Source organism: Pleurodeles waltl, chromosome 4_2, assembly GCF_031143425.1.
Source record: "Pleurodeles waltl isolate 20211129_DDA chromosome 4_2, aPleWal1.hap1.20221129, whole genome shotgun sequence".
Lineage (NCBI taxonomy): Eukaryota > Metazoa > Chordata > Amphibia > Caudata > Salamandridae > Pleurodeles > Pleurodeles waltl.
In genome coordinates, this window is record NC_090443.1 from 516,173,565 (window position 1) to 516,191,562 (window position 17,998).

A 17,998-nucleotide genomic window follows, 5' to 3' on the forward strand; every position below is an offset into this window, starting at 1 on the left:
GACATTAACTTCCTTTTCCATTGGCCTTACTCCCGATAGATTTTGAGAAGGCATTTGACACAGTGGACTAAAGCTACTTCAGTAAAGTCAGCTTTGGCAGTAATTTCTGATGCATGGTCCAACTGCTGTAATCACGACCAACAGCTCTAGTCCTCATTAATGGGACACTGTTGGAGGCTTTTAATACCTGTAGGGGAACAAGGCAGGGCTGTCCCTTGTCACCCCTTCTTTTTGCCCTGGCCATAGAGCCCCTTGCCCGACTGATACGTGGCGATGCACTATACACAGGCTGAAGATGGCCCACAGGTGACGAAGACCGCATCGCCCTGGGTGAGAATGATGTGTAATTGTATATGTTGAATCATGCTGAGAGCAGTCCCCACTGCCTCCACCTCCTATGCCTCTTTGCAAAGGCCTCGGGCCTCACTGTAAAGGAAGTTCCTTCTTGTACCCCTGTCGAGAGCTTGAGATGTCATTGACTGGCTGCCGAGTATATCCATCCAGTGCTTTAGCTTTACATATCTAGCCATTAGGGTTGCGCTCGATGCATCCATGAGTTGGGCCCTCAAAATTACCCCCCCCTGCAACATTACCCCCATCACTTGTAGGGTTAGGGCAGATCTCAAGAAATGGCACTCGCTGCCTTTAAATGTCATGGGAAGCATTGCACTGTACAAAATCTTAGTACTACCCTGATTTCTAGCTCTCTTTCAAAATCTCCCCATTAGTATACCGGGCTACTGGGTTAGGGCGATGGACACAGCGGTTAGTGCATTGCTATGGCAGGACAAAAGACAGCATTTCAAATGGGATATGAGCCAACGTAGTTCCTACGAGGGTGGTATGGGTATGTCTGATGTCTATTACAACTATCTATGGTCCCAAGTCTTGATAATCAATGACTGGCTTACTGGGGGGGGGAGGTTGGGATGACCCAGCCTATCGTTTAGAGCTAACACTAATTGGATCCCTCTGCATTATGGACCTGCTTCATGGCAGCCCCATCTCCAATAGTATTCCAGAGGTTACTAGGACGGTATTTGTAGGGAGGCGTGCAGCACAACGCTGCACAGGAAGGTGGGGGGGGGGGGGGAATGACACTGCATACCCCTTGTGGCAGGGGACATGGTTGAGTGAGGTGACTGCCCTGGACTGCTTTCCTCAATGGGATGCCACAGGTATAACACTGGTCAGAGATATATGGTCGGGCACACACATGATGTCCTTTCAGACACTACAACAAACCTATGCCCTAGGCAGCACATCATTTTGTAAATTCTTACAATTACAACACGCACTCTGGGTATATGGGTAGCTGGGTATATGTCATTTGTGTTTTATCCAGATGAAGATTCAACATTAAGATTTTAAGCGGCTCCTTTTTCTTTGAGTCGAAACGTCGATGACAACCTCTCTATTTAGCCTGTATTGCATTTAATACACTTGAATGGAGAGCGTGTGGATTACTATTTTGATGGATGATATAATGGTCATTTAGCATGTATACAGACAGGCCATATGGAGCTGCCTGTTGTAGTGAAATGTATGTTTTGACCACCGACTTCATGTTGCATCACTTTGCACTTGGCTTAGATGCCCACCGTCACATTAGTGTTCACCAGTTACAGACCCAGTTTAGCCTTAGATTAATTCTGCCTATTGACTTTATCGTAGCATTAGACACTGCCATGTTAAAGGCTGCCTGTAATTTTCCACATTGTAAACTGTGCATTCTGTCTTGTATTCATGCTTTTTCTCACCAAAGCCTTTGGTTGATAAGGATGTACTCAGACAGCAGGGAAAGGCCTTGCTTTGACTTTACATCTTAGGATTGTGGCCAAAACCCAACGTGTTATTTTCAAAGGATACCTAAACTAGCCAGCATGCTTGGATCGCAAAAGGAAGATTTTTTCCAGAAAGCTTCTTTGGTTTTTTAAAGATATAAAACAGACCTAGTGCGATAGTGAGAGAGTCAGTGGCCTCAATCAGGATTCAGACGTCAGGGTGCCTGATATAGATTTTCCGTGAGGGTAGTGATCTCTTTCTCTTTCGCAGTCAAACGGGGTCATTGGCTTGTTGGCAGGAGAAAGATGAAGCACCTGACAGGCCCTCAGGTGCTGCATTTTTATTAAATATGTGCTTTGCATTATAATATAGACACATATATTTGCTGTGTATGTTGCAGTGGAGAATCATTTTATGTTTTCATTTCATTGCTGTGACTATTTTTAAACGTGTGCTTTCAACATGCTAATCTCCTTTTAGGAACCTTACACAGTGAAATAATAAATGTCTTCTTTGGACTAAGAAGTGCATTCTAGAGATTTTTTGTCAATGTATGAGTATCTCAGCTCGGTCATTTGCGAAAAGCAAAACACCTGTGAGCACTGTTGACTAATTTTGAACTGTTTATTGTTTGTTACTTTTCATTCTTCTGAGCACTCTTTTTCAAGTACTTTATATTACAAGGAGCAACCACTGTATTCCAAATGATGTATACTTAGTACTGATTTCAAATACATTTGAAATTCATTTGCATAAATTTGCCCCTTTACCTGGTTTTTCATATGCTTTCTCTTCTTTTCCCATGACTGATTACTGTATGGGATCGAGGTATGACAACTGATTTGTATACCATGTGTGGTTTGTTCGGAGGACCATTTTGTTGCATGTGCCCTACATTCAAGAGCATACACAGTATGGCTCCTAGCTTTATAGCCAGGAAGCTGCTAAACTACCTGCAGGCATGTAATCTAAGATCTGCATCCTCAAACCTCTTAGTTACGCCAACATTTTAAAATAGCGTAGCAGGTTGCAGTAGCTTTGCGGCAAAAACACCATCTATACGAAATTCATTTCAAAGTCGATTTTAAATCTTTTTGCAGAAACCTCAACAACTGGCTATTTAAACAGGCAGACCCATACTTATTAACAGTCTCAGTATTACCATCCTCTGAGTCTCTCAAAATTGTCTCCTAGCACCAAGAAACCTTTGGTGAACGTGCACCTTATAAGCTCAGTTAACGTAACATACTTGTATTTTACTACATCTCAACTCTGACCGTTTCATCGATGCATTTATATGTTATTTACACAAGTAATGTTACCGCAAACAACAACCAAACGTTAAACTTAACATCTTAATTGGCATGGAATCATAATCACAACCCTATATATTCTAACTACATCCAAGAGGTGGTGGTGTGGATACCGCCAGGTGTCCCCTCAAAAAGGGGATATGGATGACCCGAGGCCAACCAGAACATTATTGTCAGAATAAATAAAGAGTGACAAATGGACTGAGGAGGTCAGTTGGCTTCTGGGAAACTGCTCCTGCTGTCTATGATGGGGAGAATTGCCCTGACAAAAATAGTGTTCTTGCCATGGTGCTTGTACGTCTTGCAGACCATGATGTGCCCAGTGTCGGATTCAACATTTGCCGGGTTGGAGAGGCTGCTGATCCACCTAGTATGGGCAAGCAAGAGAAGAAGGGTGTGTTTGTCCACGATGAAACTCCCATGGACAGAAGCAGGGTTGGGCCTACCAGACTTTTTTCTTTATTATGCTGCAGCACAATTGTAGCATGGGGCGTATTGGCTGGACAAAGGGCCCAACTGTGAAAAAATGCTTTTAAGAGATACAACCAGCCTCTACATGCTTCCTGAGGGACTCTTATTGTAGGTGGGCATCCCTAGCGACTTCCTATACCCAATCCGGCAATTAGCGACGGTGTGATACAGGGTGGTCAACATGGTCTTTAGTAGAGCCCCCTTCCTGGATGATCTCCCCGGTGGATGGTGAGGGGAAATGATTAATAGGTTGACAGAGCCCCCTAACGCAAGGTCCCAGTAGTTTCCAGATGGGAAGATTTGGGGGTGGGGAGAGAGAGGGTGGCAGAAGTTGGGAAAGGATGTGACAGAGCTATAAATGTATATACAATGTATCCAGTGTAATGTGGATTGAGTTCAAACAAACATAACTGTATAAGCTGTATACCTTGAATGGTGCGTTCATCAGCTGTTTAACCCCTTCGCTGCCAGGCCTTTTCCCCCTCCTGTGCGTTTTTTTGGCTATTTGGGGTAATTCGCACTTAGGCCCTCATAACTTTTTGTCCACATAAGATATCCATGCCAAATTTGTGTATTTTTTCCAACATCCTAGTGTTTCTAAAGGTACCCAGAGTTTGTGGGTTCTACTGGAGGAGACCAAGAAATTAGACATGATACAGCTAAAATTAGAAAAAAATGGTATGAAAAAAGCGTTTGCGGTGCTAAAATCACCATCTTCCCAGCTTTCAGGAACATGCAGACTTGAATCGGAAAACCAAATTTTTCAACACAATTTTGGCATTTTACTGGGACATCCCCCATTTTTACTATTTTTGTGCTTTTAGCCTCCATCCACTTAGTGACACAAATGGATGTGAAACCAATGGTGGATCCCCAAGAGCTAAATATTTCTGAAAAGTAGACAAAATTATGAATTCAGCAGGGGTCAATTATGTAGATCCTTCAAGGTTTCCCTACAAAAAGTAACAGCTGAAATAAAAAAAAAAATTGAAATTGAGTTGAAAAAAAAACCCAGCCATTTCTGACCACGTTTTCTTCTGTAACTTTTTCCAGCTACGGCAGATTTTTTAAGCAATACACCATTACATCTGCTGGACTCTTCTGGTTGCAGGGATATGTAGGGCTTGTAGGTCCATAAAGAACCCTAGGTACCCAGAGCCAATAAATGAGCTGCACCTTGCAATGGGATTTCACTGTATACCAGGTATACAGCAATTCAGTTTGTAAAATATAAAGAGTGAAAAATAGGTATCAAGAAAACATTTGTATTTTCAAATTGGGCACAAGATAAGGTGTTGAGAACCAGTGGTTATTTGCACATCTCTGAATTCGGGGTCACCATACCAGCATGTGAATTACAGGGCATTTTTTAAATAGACTTCTTTCTTACACACTGTCTTACATTTGGAAGGAAAAAATGTAGCGAAAGACAATGGTCAATAACACTTGTTCTTCTATTCTGTGTTCCCCTAAGTCTCCCGATAAAAATGGTACCTCACTTGTGTGGGTAGTCCTAGTGCCCGTGACAGGAAGCACCCCAAAACACAACATGGACACGTCACATTTTTATACTGAAATCTGACGTATTTTTTGGAAAGTGCCTAGCTGTGGATTTTGGCCTCTAGCTCAGCCAGTACCTAGGAAAACCTACCACACCTGTGCATTTTTTGAAAACTAGACACCAAGGGGAATCCAGGATGGGGTAACTTGTTGCGCTCTCACCAGGTTCTGTTACCCAAAATCCTTTGCAAACCTCAAAATTTGGCAACAAAAAAAAAAAGGTTTTTACTCACATTTTGGTGATGGAAATTTCTGGAATCTGAGAAGAGCCACAAACTTCCTTCCACCCGGCATTCCCCTAAGTCTCCCGATAAAGATGGTACCTAACTTGTGTGGGTAGGCCTAGTGCCCGCGACAGCAAATGCCCCAAAACACAATGTGAACACATCATATCTTTCTAATGAAAACTGATGTTTTTTGTAAAGTGCCTAGCTGTCGATTTTGGTCTCTAGCTCATCTGGCACCTAGGGAAACCTAGCAAACTTGTCCATTTTTTTGAACTAGACACCTAGGGGAATGCAGGATGGGGTGACTTGTAGGGCTGTCACCAGGTTCTGTTACCCAGAATCCTTTGCAAACCTCAAAATGAGGCTAAAAAACACTTTTTCCTCACATTTCAGTGCTGCAGAGTTCTGGAATCTGAGGTGAGTCCCAAACTTCCTTCCACTCAGCATTCTCCCACATCTCCTTATAACAATGGTTCCTCACTTGTGTGGGTAGGCCTAGTGCCTGTGACAGGGAAGGGTCCAAAGCACAACACGGACACATCAAAAGTATCTATTACAAAGCTACCTATCTTTCTAAAGGGGGTACCTGCGTTTTTGGTCCTGGGCTCAGCAGCCATCTAGGAAAACCTACCAAACCCAGACATTTCTGAAAACTAGACACCCAAGGGAATCCAGGGAGGTGTGACTTGTGTGGATCCCCCAGTGTTTTCTTACCCAGAATCCTCAGCAAACCTCAAATTTATTTAAAAAAAATAAATCACATTTTTCTCACATTTCTGTGTGGGATCACCACAATGCACACATTTCCTGCCACCCAACGTTCCCCTCAGTCTCCCGATAAAAATTATACCTCACCTGTGCAGGTGGGCCAAGTACTTGTCGAAATTGAGAGGGAACCAAATCGGGCCCAAAAAGGCAGTTTGAAAAAAATTTACATTTTTAGGCTGACAAGTGGGGCAGAAGTTTTATTGGTATTGATGCAACAATGCTGGGTGGTAGGAATTTTGTGGACTCCTGCGGATTCCGGAAGGTTCCATCACAAAATGTAGGGAAAATGTGTGATTTAAAAGTTTGAGGTTTGAAGGGCACTGGGGGTAAGAAAATGGTGTGGGGTGCACGTGAAGCACACCACCCTGGACTCACCCAGATGTTTAGTTTTCAGATGTGTCTAGGACTGGTAGATTTTTTTAGGTGGCAGCGTCCCGAATTCCAAAAAGTGCAGCCGCTCACCATTCCAAGTGGGACAATATTGGGAGTTAAGCTCTCCTGGCCCAAATATAAAATCAAAACCCAAAATAATCAAATGGCCTCTTGCTTGCCGTTGGGATAAGATTCTTTAGTTTGCAGGGGGGTGCTCAAAGACTTTTGCCCATTCTGGTTGACAGCCCCCAACCCGTATTTTTTTTTTTTTATTAATTCCCTGGAATCTAGAATGCTTTCTGCCCCCTTTCCCCCCAGGGGACTGGCTAGCGGGTAATTACACCATCTGCCCACCGGTGGGCAGAACAACTTTGACCCCATTTATTTGGGGTGGGGGTATGGACATAACCCTACCCTCTTTTTTTAATAAAAAATAAATCTTCCCTGGTGTCTAGTGGGATTTCGGTCCTTACAAAAATAGGCTGATCCGCCCACATGGGGGCAGAAATGGCAATCAGTAATATGCCCCCATGGGAAGTGACCCTTGCCCAAGAGGACGACACCCTCCCCCCCCCCCCCCCCAAACAAAATGCACACACCGATCCCTGGTGCCTAAGTGGTTTCTGCCCCCCCCCTTGGGGGCAGATGGGCCTAACAAAATTAAGTCGATCTGGGGCAGAAATTATCAACAGTAATGTACCCCCCCTGGGGAGCAACCTTTGCCCAAGGGGCGCCGGGTGCCACACACACACTTACGTCCACAGCACTGAAGGGGTTAAGGATACTAAAATGTCAATACAAATATTTTTCAAATAAAAGATGAGTAATAAAAAGCTCCAGATTTGCTGCAGATTGGGTTATAGTGGAGAAAAAAACTTTTGTATGCCCGGAGAAAGCAACAGTGACAACCACAGAACAAACAAATGGCTCAGTTTGAGTGTGGACCCAGTTCTGGAGGAAATGAAAAAAACATCCTCAATCATGCACTTCTGTGCTCCAGTGCTGTTTACCCTTACAGCAGAACTGGAATCAGTAAAAGATACAAAAATGCAGTGATATCACCCTAAAACCTAAAGGTGTTTACCTGAAAGCTTAAAGGAAGTCCCCTACCCATCATTCTTCATTATGATTCAGCCTTCTCAACTTAATAAAATAGAAATTTTGTGATCAATGTTTTGGATTGGGTGAGTGATAAATGCAATCTAGCTGCCTTTCACCCCCAGATTGTTCACTTACATAGGTTTCATATTCAGATGCATCTTTGTGTACTCCTGATAAATAAAACATTCAATAAAGTTGTTAAAAAACCCTAATAGAAGAGTCCTACAGTTTGCAACACAAAAGGGAACTTGTGCAGCACAATAAATAGGCCAATATCTCTCACTCTCTGAACACCTCAAGATGGAATAGGAGTCAAACCAAGCAGTCGAGAAAAGGGAAGGTGCACAGAGAGGTCCAGATCAGTGTTTCCCAACCTGTGGTCCGGGGACCCCTGGGTGTCCGCAAAGTGTCCTCAGGGGGTCCGTGACTACTTAGAAAAGTAACTAATATTAACAGATTAATAAAGTGTATTTAGATAAATGTACAATTGAACATTTTAAAACGTACTGTAAATGTCAAGAAATTTGAAATTGGAGGCTAAAAATTAAATTATTATCCTCATATTGATTTTTGGGAGGAGTGCAGGGGCATCAAACTGAATATAGTATGGACGATGTGCAGCTTCAATTGAATTTAGAAAAGCTCCATTCTGCCTATTAAAATGTGTAACTTTTTTATTTTATTTGTTTGCAAATTAAATAAAATGTGTATGTGTTTGATGGAATGCTCATTGCTGCATTTTTTGTGTGTATTGTTTTGCGGCTCAAATCATGACAATGTATAGGCCTTGGTACCTGGCTTCCAGTAGTGCCTCAGTGGGGGGGTCCCCAGATTCCAATCATGATTGTGGTAGTCCTTGACTTCCAGTAATGATAAAGTGGTGGACCACAGAAGTCAAAACGTTGGGAACCACTGGTCTAGATGACGGATTGATGCTTCATTCTCCCCGACTGGTCTGACTGAGAATGATCAGCATGTGATTAGGCCTTTTCTGATGTATGTTTTAAACTAATGAGGGAAAGACAACAAGTCTAAAATTAATAAGTCCAAAAGTGGTAAATCTGTCAGGCACTATGTATAGCCACATCATTTCAAGGATGTTTGCACCCACTGTGATATTTTTGTTTCCTGACTCTTGTGTTTCAATTCTGACCAATGGTGCCTTGGATGGAGAGAAATAGATAGATATCCAATCCTCACATCGCTGGTTCCCCAGCCCTATTGCAGCAATCTTTGGTGGGGTTGCAAACCCCCTTACATGGATTCAACAGTTTCCTTTGAAGATGACTCCACGTATCGCAAGTTCCGGTTTAGGCAAGGAAAGGCCATATTCTACCCAACAGGTGGATGCTAGATGTTAATATAAAAATAAAAGTTTTTTAAAAATGTGACCAATTAAAAAAAATCAAACTACGAATTATTAAAGAAAAGCAGAATAACAATGTAAGTATAAGTATGTTAATGAATTTCCAGAATATTAATGTGCTGATGTGAAGGTTTGAACATCGATTGTATGAAACAAGTAAGGCGATTTGCCTACAGGTAACACATTTTAAGATGGCCGATCTATTGTTTATTGAAGTAATGGAGATTGTCATGGTAGTCCATTGTTTATGTTTATAGGATTACAACAGCACTGGAGATTTAAATATGGTGGGTGGGTTGTTTTTTGTTTACCTGTGATCAAGGAATTTTTCCGAAACGCGTTGAGTGTTTCTGGTGCCATTAGAATAAACCTTTTTGCTTCACAAGACGATTGTGGCCTTGGCTGTTCCCTTTTTTTAACTTGCGATACGTGGATTTGTATTCAAAGTAAACTGTTGAATAGATATATATATATATCTCATGTTTCATTCAGCAATTCGGCAAAGTTGCTGGTCTGTTCTGAAGTGCACTGGGGCTCTTTGCAGCACTGGAAATGAATAAACTAAACAATAGATTCTTTCCACATCTGCATTCTCTCCCATTCATGAGCAGTGACATTATTTACGCTCAATCAGTCATATTAAATAAAAATTGGGATCAACTGGTATTATCTGGCGCTAGGTTTCCTAAGCAACCAAGTATTTTGCATGTATCATTTTGGCAAAACAAGTGATTGATAACCATAGATGAACTAATCCATTTAAAGGCAATTTTGTTTCAGTTTACTGCATAATTTAAGTGTAGACTAAACTGTTAGAACCCTTTAGTTCACCTATTTACTAAACAAAGACCATTTTATTACATGAAAAAAGAAATATTAGGTTATATTAATCTTAATCTAGGGACTACACCAGTCTGCATGGTCTGGAACTATTTGAAAGTTGACATTAGGGGATTAGCACAAGCCTTTTCATCCCAGATTCGAGAAGCCAACAATATGAAGAATATGCCTTGAGGAAAGAGCTAAATCAATTCACATACTTGTTAGATAGGTTAATAAAGGAAACTATGAAACAGCAACATAACATAGTAACATATCTGCCATACGTGGGTGCATAAAAGCTACCCACACCACAAAAGCCTATTTAAATGTTTTTAAATATAAACCCAAAATCTGTTAGGATGCTTGCTTTTATGAAGAAGATGGCAAGAAAATACTAATTATGTATACTCCATAAGAGATGAAAATGGTACTTTTGTTAACTATACTGTTTGTAATCAATATTTAAGAAATGTTACTTAAACTTCTAGACCAAGCATGATACAATTTACCCTTGTACATATCTTAATATAAATGTTCCCTTCTTAGAGGAAATTAAAGTTCCTATATTGCTTATGGCACCTGGTAAAGCACCCCGGTAAAAGTACTGGCAGACCAAATCACACCACTGTACCTAGAAATACTGAAGGAAATCACACATTTCAACTGTACCCCTCTGCCAAGTGTAGAAGCCGTAATAGCATTGTTTCTGAAAAAGATAAAGAAACCTTGATTCTAGATCCTGCAGTCCAATATGTAAGAAAGTGCCCTTTTTGACATGGTTACCTCCACTTAGTACCTGGAATCTGATGCAATTTTGAATGAAGTGCAATTGCTAACCAGGTCCCCAATGCCAGATCTCTGTCCCTATAACTGTGCAAATGTTCTCCAATTGGCAATACCTTCAGACCTCTCGTAAGTCCCTAGCAAACGGTACCCCTGGTACCTAGCATGGGTACTAAAAAGGGTCCCTAAGGGCTGCAGCATGTATTTTGCCACCCTAAAAAGTGTCCCTAAGGGCTGCAGCATGTATTTTACCACCCTGAGGGACCACGCACCACACTCCTGCAGGCTGCGTGACATGGTGCAGATGAAAGTGAAAACACGACATGGCACAAACTGTGACATACCTGCAGACACTGTATGCCAGTATATGTAAGTCACCCCTACAGGTCAGGTCTTGCGGCCCTAAGGCATGGTGCATTAAGCTACATGAGGACATATCTGCATGAGAAGATATGTCCCTTGATGTCTAAAAGACATTACAAGTTAAAAGGGAAGCCATCTTAAGGTATGTATAGGCACTGGTCAAAACGAGCTTCCCAGCTACATAATGGCTTGTTCGGTATCAAACACCTCCTATGAACAAGCCCACACCGATCGATTTATTAATACATGCACACAGAAGGCACCTCAGAGGTACCCCCTGAACCTCACTAGTCCTCTAATGTATTGTCAGACTGGCACAGTCCAGTCTGCCACCACAGACAGGTTTTTGACCCCCTGCAAGGGCGAGGCCGCAGCAGAGCTGCTGTGAGGGGTTGGCTGCACCGGTGCCAGCACCGGTTCCCGGCCTCCATTCCTTTCACTGTCCCCTGCAGCTTGGGAGCAGGGGGCAGAAGGAGGCAGAGAGTCAGACCGCTGGCAACAGGGACCCAGGTAAGTCCGCTTTTTTCTCTTTGTGCACTCAGGGGCGGCATTGGGCATGGACAGTATTGCATATTGGGGGGGGGTCCCCTGTGCTTGTCAAAAAGGAAATGTGCTGTCAGGAAGCGATAGCAAGGCTGGTTAAAGACAGGGGTGTGCTTGGCCCTCCGTAGCAAGTTTGTGAAGGAGGGCAACTGGTGAAAGCAAATATGCAGGTACTGCAGGGGAGACTTGCGCCCGATCTGGGAAGCGCTATGAGGGGCCGGCTGCCCAACTCTGCTTAGCGCTTCCTAGATCGGGTGCATAATTTAAAATCGGGACATTGTGGGGCAGCACTCCGCCACACGAGGAACTCTGCATAATTCCATGGTTTTTTTTTACCCAACTCTGCGGAATTCCATAAGCTCCCCCCAGGACTACAAATCGCCCTAAAAAAACAGCAAGGTGGTTTGACGCTAACTGCACTAAAGCGCACTCAGCCCTACTCAAAGCAATAAAAATAGTCCTCCATGACGGTGATCTTATATAGCCATGTCACATGATGTATAAATTGGCACTTTAAAGACCAAATAGGAGATCAGAATGTAGGACTATGAATCCCTGATTGTCGCCAGTAACAGTAGGGACTCACGTCAGTTTTGGGAAGTGATTAACAAGGACTCCTTCAAAGATTCCCATGAAGTTGAGACTGCCTTGGTTGTTAGTTCCATTAGCCGGGTCGAGCATTTTAACAGAAGTTTATGGCTCTACCCATCCATCTCCTCTGAGTACACCCACACTCAGACGGGCGACTCAGTAGTCCTAGACACAACATTAGCCATTGAGTTGGATGAAGTTAGAGCAACCATTAACATATGTCCCACAGGCAAGACAGCAGGCTCAGATGGGGTTCCCGACAACCTCTTTAAAGATAATATTGATTTTAGGGTTCCTCTTTTAACAATCGTTTTGAACAGTATATCCATGGTTTGCCCACCGAAGTCCTGGTTACACTCTGTTTTAGTGCCAATTTTCAAGAAAGGGGATAGAGTTAGTCCAAAATGTTACCAGCCGATCTCCCTGATAAACTCAACAGCGAAGATCATGGGTAAAATCATTCTAGACCACTTAGACGTCTGGGCCCGGTATAACAATATCGTGTCTGACTTACAATTTGGGTTCAGGGCAAGAACAAAGCCTAAACCTACAGTTAATGATTAACAAATATACTTTGGATAAGCCACGGCAGGTTTATTGAGCATTTATGGACTTAAAGTCCACCTCGGAACGCATGAATCATGCTATACTCTGGAGTATCATGTTGTAACTGGGAGTTGAGGTCACTATAGTTATTTTTCTTAGAGAACTACACAGTGAAGTTTCTGCTTCTGTCAGGTTTGGCCCTGCGGGGGAAACTACCACTCGTTTTTTTACTTTCTTGGGGTGTACAGTAGGGTTGTGTACTCGCGCCCTTCTTATTTACACTGCATACTAATGGCCTTGAACACCACCTGGTCAATATAAAAGCTGACGTGCTGCGTATATGTACTCGTCCAGTCCATGTACTACTGTATGAGGATGAGGCAGTTTTAATTGCCAGAATCAAACCTGACCTACAGAAGTTTCTGGATAACTATGTGAGGGTCATGAATGAGTTGGTGAAGTTCAGGAATGAGTTGGATCTGATTGTAAATCACTCCAATGCCCACATGATGATTTATGGGCCAAAAACTAACAAGCGTAATACATATATATATATATTTATATATTTTTTTTTTTTTAAATCAATGCCACCAAAATAGAACCATTCTCATTTCCATACTTACGTATACTTTTTGAGGATCAAAGTACTTGAAATCAATTAGGCACTGTCACTGCAGCCAAGTTTGCTCGTACTGTGGAAGGCCTGTTCAATTTTACTAAAAAGTTAGGTTAAAAAACCCCAAAGGAATTTCTGTCAGTTTATAAAGCTAAATGTCTGTCAGTGGCTACCTACGGCTCTGGAGTTTGGGGGCAAAATAATTTAAGGACATCCAGAGTGTTAACAATAGCTTACTGAAAAGGCTGCTGGGGGTCTGCCACAGCACAGCTAACTAAAAAAAAAAGTAATGCACAATTTGCCTTAACAGTATCACTGATCTTTTCAGAATCCATACACTTCTTTTGTGGATAGAAATTTAAACAAAGCCCGAAGCCAATTTCAGTCGCAGTGTGATTGGTGATTGTATGCATCTAGATAATGGGACCCATATCCCTTGGCTAAAGTACGTCAAAAACATGAGTACTACTCTGGGTTTTCCTGATTTTTATAACTGGCCAGAGCCTCTTTCTATAGCTACTCACCAGATTATTAAAGATTACCTTCGAAGTGGACTAGGTGTGCTAGTTTGCACTGAATTAGACAAAAGTACGGTCTGTCTGTATAGCTCTTTGAATTTCACACCCATCATTGAACCCTACCTCATATGGATTGATAACAACTACTAGCAGGTCTAGATAACCAGGCTGAGACTCAGCACCTTGCACTATATGGTTGCTTTTCCTGACCCTGTTACCCATCCTACAACTCTTGAACCCGGTTCATGCGATCATTTGTCTGCACAATCTACTTTGCACATAACGTTGTTTTGTGAATTTTACTGTTCTTATAGGAAAAACGTTTTACTCCTGCTTTTAAAGGATACTAACATTAGAGATTATAAGACAGCTATGCATTATCTGCAATCTTTTCCATCTTTAAGTGTCTGTTTGGACACTGTAAGTTACATTCAGCATGTTTTTAAGTGTAGGAGATTTGCCCTGTCAAGTAATGATTATGTTTCACCTTGAAATGCATCTATTCTTTATGCTTTGATACTTTTAATCTGCATCTAACCAGAATTGTTCACTCTTTTGATTGTACCATGTTAATATGTTGTACTGTTTTATGCATGACACTTAATGATTTTTTTTTTGTTGGTTTTATGTTAGAACCTATGAAGTGATTATATTTTTCTTTGTCCTTTGCACATGACACCAAGATGCTTTCATAGACTGTCTTACATTGGAATATTGATTTAATATTGTGTATTTGTGTTTTTATTAAGTGATCTCTGCATGTATTTAAAGTTGTTTGTATAGTATATGTCTTTTATGGCTTAGCTGTATAAAGTCTATTTGAAGATGATGACACTTAGACAAGACACTAGTCCATAACTTAAAATGATAGAACACGTCAACAGGAACCCACAAAAATAACGTACTCTAAAGATAACTTCAGGAGGAAAGACTAGAAACAATAAAGGTGGGGATTAACTCCAATGTTGACCTATTATTGATACACATGCCTATATATAGATATGTTAGCTATCTAGAAAGATATTAATAAAACATTATTCAAGTTTCTATTGACAGGCAATATTCAAACATGCCTACAAAAAAAAAAAACTTTAGAGACATGGGGAAAATTAACGTCCTCGCTTTCCAATTAATGTTCATGTGCTTTAGGTTCAATCAAGATTCTCTCTGGTGTTCAAAACCTGAAAGCTCTCAAACACCTCAATGGAGCATTCATTAATGTGTCATAGCCAACCCATTCACTCAATCCATTTAATCATACAACAGGCACGATGACAAACATACCAACACTATAAATGTGTCCTACAAATACATTTAAAAAGTGCATCTAATTAGTTTAGGCAACTACTCAAGCTGTCAGGTTACACTTATTTTCCAAAAGTATGCCTCTGGTTGAAATTGGAATGCTCGCCAATACTTCACATAGCAAAGGTCCAAAACATCACTCTACTATGAAAGTTTACGAAATTAAATACAATGAACATGCTCCAAAACCATCTCTCTGTAGCTAACCTGACAGCTACAGCCCATACACTGGCCTTTGATATGGCGAAGAACACAAAGGAAGTGCAAATCTTACACCACAACTCAGTCCCTGGGCTTTCATAAATACAGAACTCGCTAATCCTCTAAATCCTGCATGAAGTGTGGTTTGTTCAATCAGGTAAACGTAGGAAATGCAAGATGGAAGAAGCCGCTGTCCAAGCCTCATGCCTTGCTGGTACAAAATTAAGACAAGTTACGATGATATAAGCAGATTTTTCATTCACTTTTGAACAGCTCAAGTCTATCTCCCAATATTGTTATCATGATGCCACAATAAACTACTAGAACTAGTGATCATGTACACTTTGCTGTGTAGCCATTTTAGCTATAGTTTTAAACAAGTTATTTTAGCAAACTAAGCCTGCCGCTGTGCACTTTAACCTAGACATATTTTATTCAGCTTCGTTTTTATTATTTTAATAATTACCACATTTGCGGTCTTGTTTTATTTTCCCTATCTAGCTGTTTTTTTGCCTAGGCCAGCACTGCGTTCTTAAAACTAGACCTTTCTCTCACTCTGTGCTTTACTTAAGGCTGCAGTAAAGATAGCTTGCCGGCAAAAGTGGTACGCTTTGTCTCTAATGTTCACAGAAACATACACACTCTTACGTGGGGATCCTTTCTTGGAACATCAGCTGTTTCATTATAAAAACACTACTTCGACCCATGTACATTAGAGGGAGATTCCAACTAGATGACGACGACTGTATGATGATTACTGAGTGCTTCGCTGCAGCTGCTTACATAGACTACAGGCCTCTTGCTCAGGTATGAGGGATGATGTCTTCCCAGGGGAACCTGAAGGGCAGAATTAGAATTTAACATGCTGTGCTCAAACATAGCCTAGGTAGGAGCTATTCTTAATAATTTTTAGTGACAAAATGGTAGCATTATCTTTATGTTTCACTCTCCTTGTCACAATTTTAATCTTGTCATGCTTCAACTTCCTAATTATTGCAATACATGCCTTATCATCTAAGATTCAGTTTCTTCAATAAAATTTTATTGAACTATACTCTGCCTCAGATTGTCCTTGCATATGTGAGACTAATGTAACTGAGAGAAACGGATGTGATCCGAGTGACCATGATTTCCCTGAGGAGTCAATTGTGTCATGCGCTCGGTTGCCCAATCATCCCTGCTCTTGGGTGGAGATGAGGCACTGCTAGTTAGCAGGAACAAAACCTGGATTAGGCCGACAGGTGTCACCTGTAGTGCGTTCAGACTCAGTCCCCCAAAGTGCAAGAGATCCTGCCGGCCAAATTCAGTAGTCTCATTAGGATAATGAGAGCCTACGCAACAACTTTTCATAAAATTGCTGTAATGCAGAAAAAGAGAGCAGCTCCTATCTTTACAAGATGGTGGTACTTTCTATACCTTTTTAAGTGATGACAACAAGCTGCCGCCAATTATACTGGGGAAAAGCTCTGCTTTACATTCTCCAGATCTCCCCAACAGTTCTACCTGTGTAACAGTATTATTTTAGCAAGCAGACATACAGTCTAAATAGACTAAGACCAGAAGATGAAGGGAACAAAACCTCAGGTAAACTCTTGCCCAGTTATTTGTTTTTAACCCATATGTTCTCCCACCTTCCAGCGTTAGCCCCAAGCTACAGCTTGCATCTCTGTTTTGCAACAATATTGAAAGTGCTCAGTGGTGTATAGTTTTTTTTTCACCTACCTCATTGGATTCTCTCAACTGCTATGCTTAAATTCATAACAAAGTACTACTCTCTAGAAACAACTAGTAGTTTGTCTTGTAGAAATGTGCGTAGTCCAAAAGACTGTGACAATTCCTTGTTCATATTACTTCCTTTCTAGCCTATCTGGTTATTATTATTTATATCCTTGTCTATAAGCACCTTTACAAGTGTAGGCGTATATAGGACTATGGGGCAAAACAAGTAAATACCAGCAGGGGCGTAGCTTGGTCAGTAAGACTGGGGCGGATGAGCTTCAGATTTCCCAACAATCGCGCTGGCACATAATGTTAAAGTACATTATATCACAAGCATAGAGCACAAGAGGGGCTTAGAGGCAGCATAAAGGGAGAGGAATGCAGACTGGCAGGGGCAACAAGTGAGAGAAAACACATAATTTTGGGAAATAACCAGCATTTTTTAAAGTATTTCCAAACAGAGTGAGGGAGAGAGAGTATGTGAGTTTTTGTTTGTGTGTAAAATTCCTGGTGAAATCCGACAGACACCTCACCATACCCGCCTAAAAGCCCATGTACCCAACCGTTTACCAAAAGATACATTTGTTAGGGGGTGTAACATCCCATACACCTTCTCTGAAGTTACGCCTGTCTGTAAAAAAACATTCGGAGTAGATTACGAAAACTAAGAATGGTCGTCATTATTTGCAGACGAAAGAATCATGCCCGGTCAGAAGGCAGTACCTAAACGTGCAATAAATCAGTCTTTTTCTCGTCACAAATACGTCTACAAAATGTGCGTCATCAAAAAACAATAGCCAAACATACATATCTCAGTTACCAGCAAAGCAACTGCCACCACCAGAAAACACACCTCTTTAGAAAGAAGCAAACACTCTACGCTCACCCACGTTCAGATTTCCGTCCTTCCCTACACAGTCAGTCTCTCGAAGAAGGATCCTGGGCCTCGTAGTTTTCGTCTTTGGTTTCCCTTCGCGCATTACATGCCGTATGCTGCTTTCTTCATTAACATAGTAGAAAAACTACAA

The 17,998-nt window shown here is 41.5% G+C and overlaps 1 protein-coding gene across 7 annotated transcripts in view; it reads right to left on the reverse strand.

The window, feature by feature from the left end:
• SWT1 (SWT1 RNA endoribonuclease homolog) overlaps positions 1-17,974 on the reverse strand; it is a 793,385-nt gene extending 775,411 nt beyond the window's left edge. For 2 of the 7 annotated variants that reach the window (XM_069232008.1, XM_069232014.1), the window contains exon 1: positions 17,857-17,974. The gene's annotated coding sequence lies outside the window, so the exon portion shown is untranslated. Of the gene's footprint in view, positions 1-17,777 lie in introns of all 7 variants that reach the window. The other 5 variants (XM_069232009.1, XM_069232010.1, XM_069232012.1 and 2 more) reach the window with 5 other exon arrangements.
• Positions 17,975-17,998: the final 24 nt, after the last annotated feature.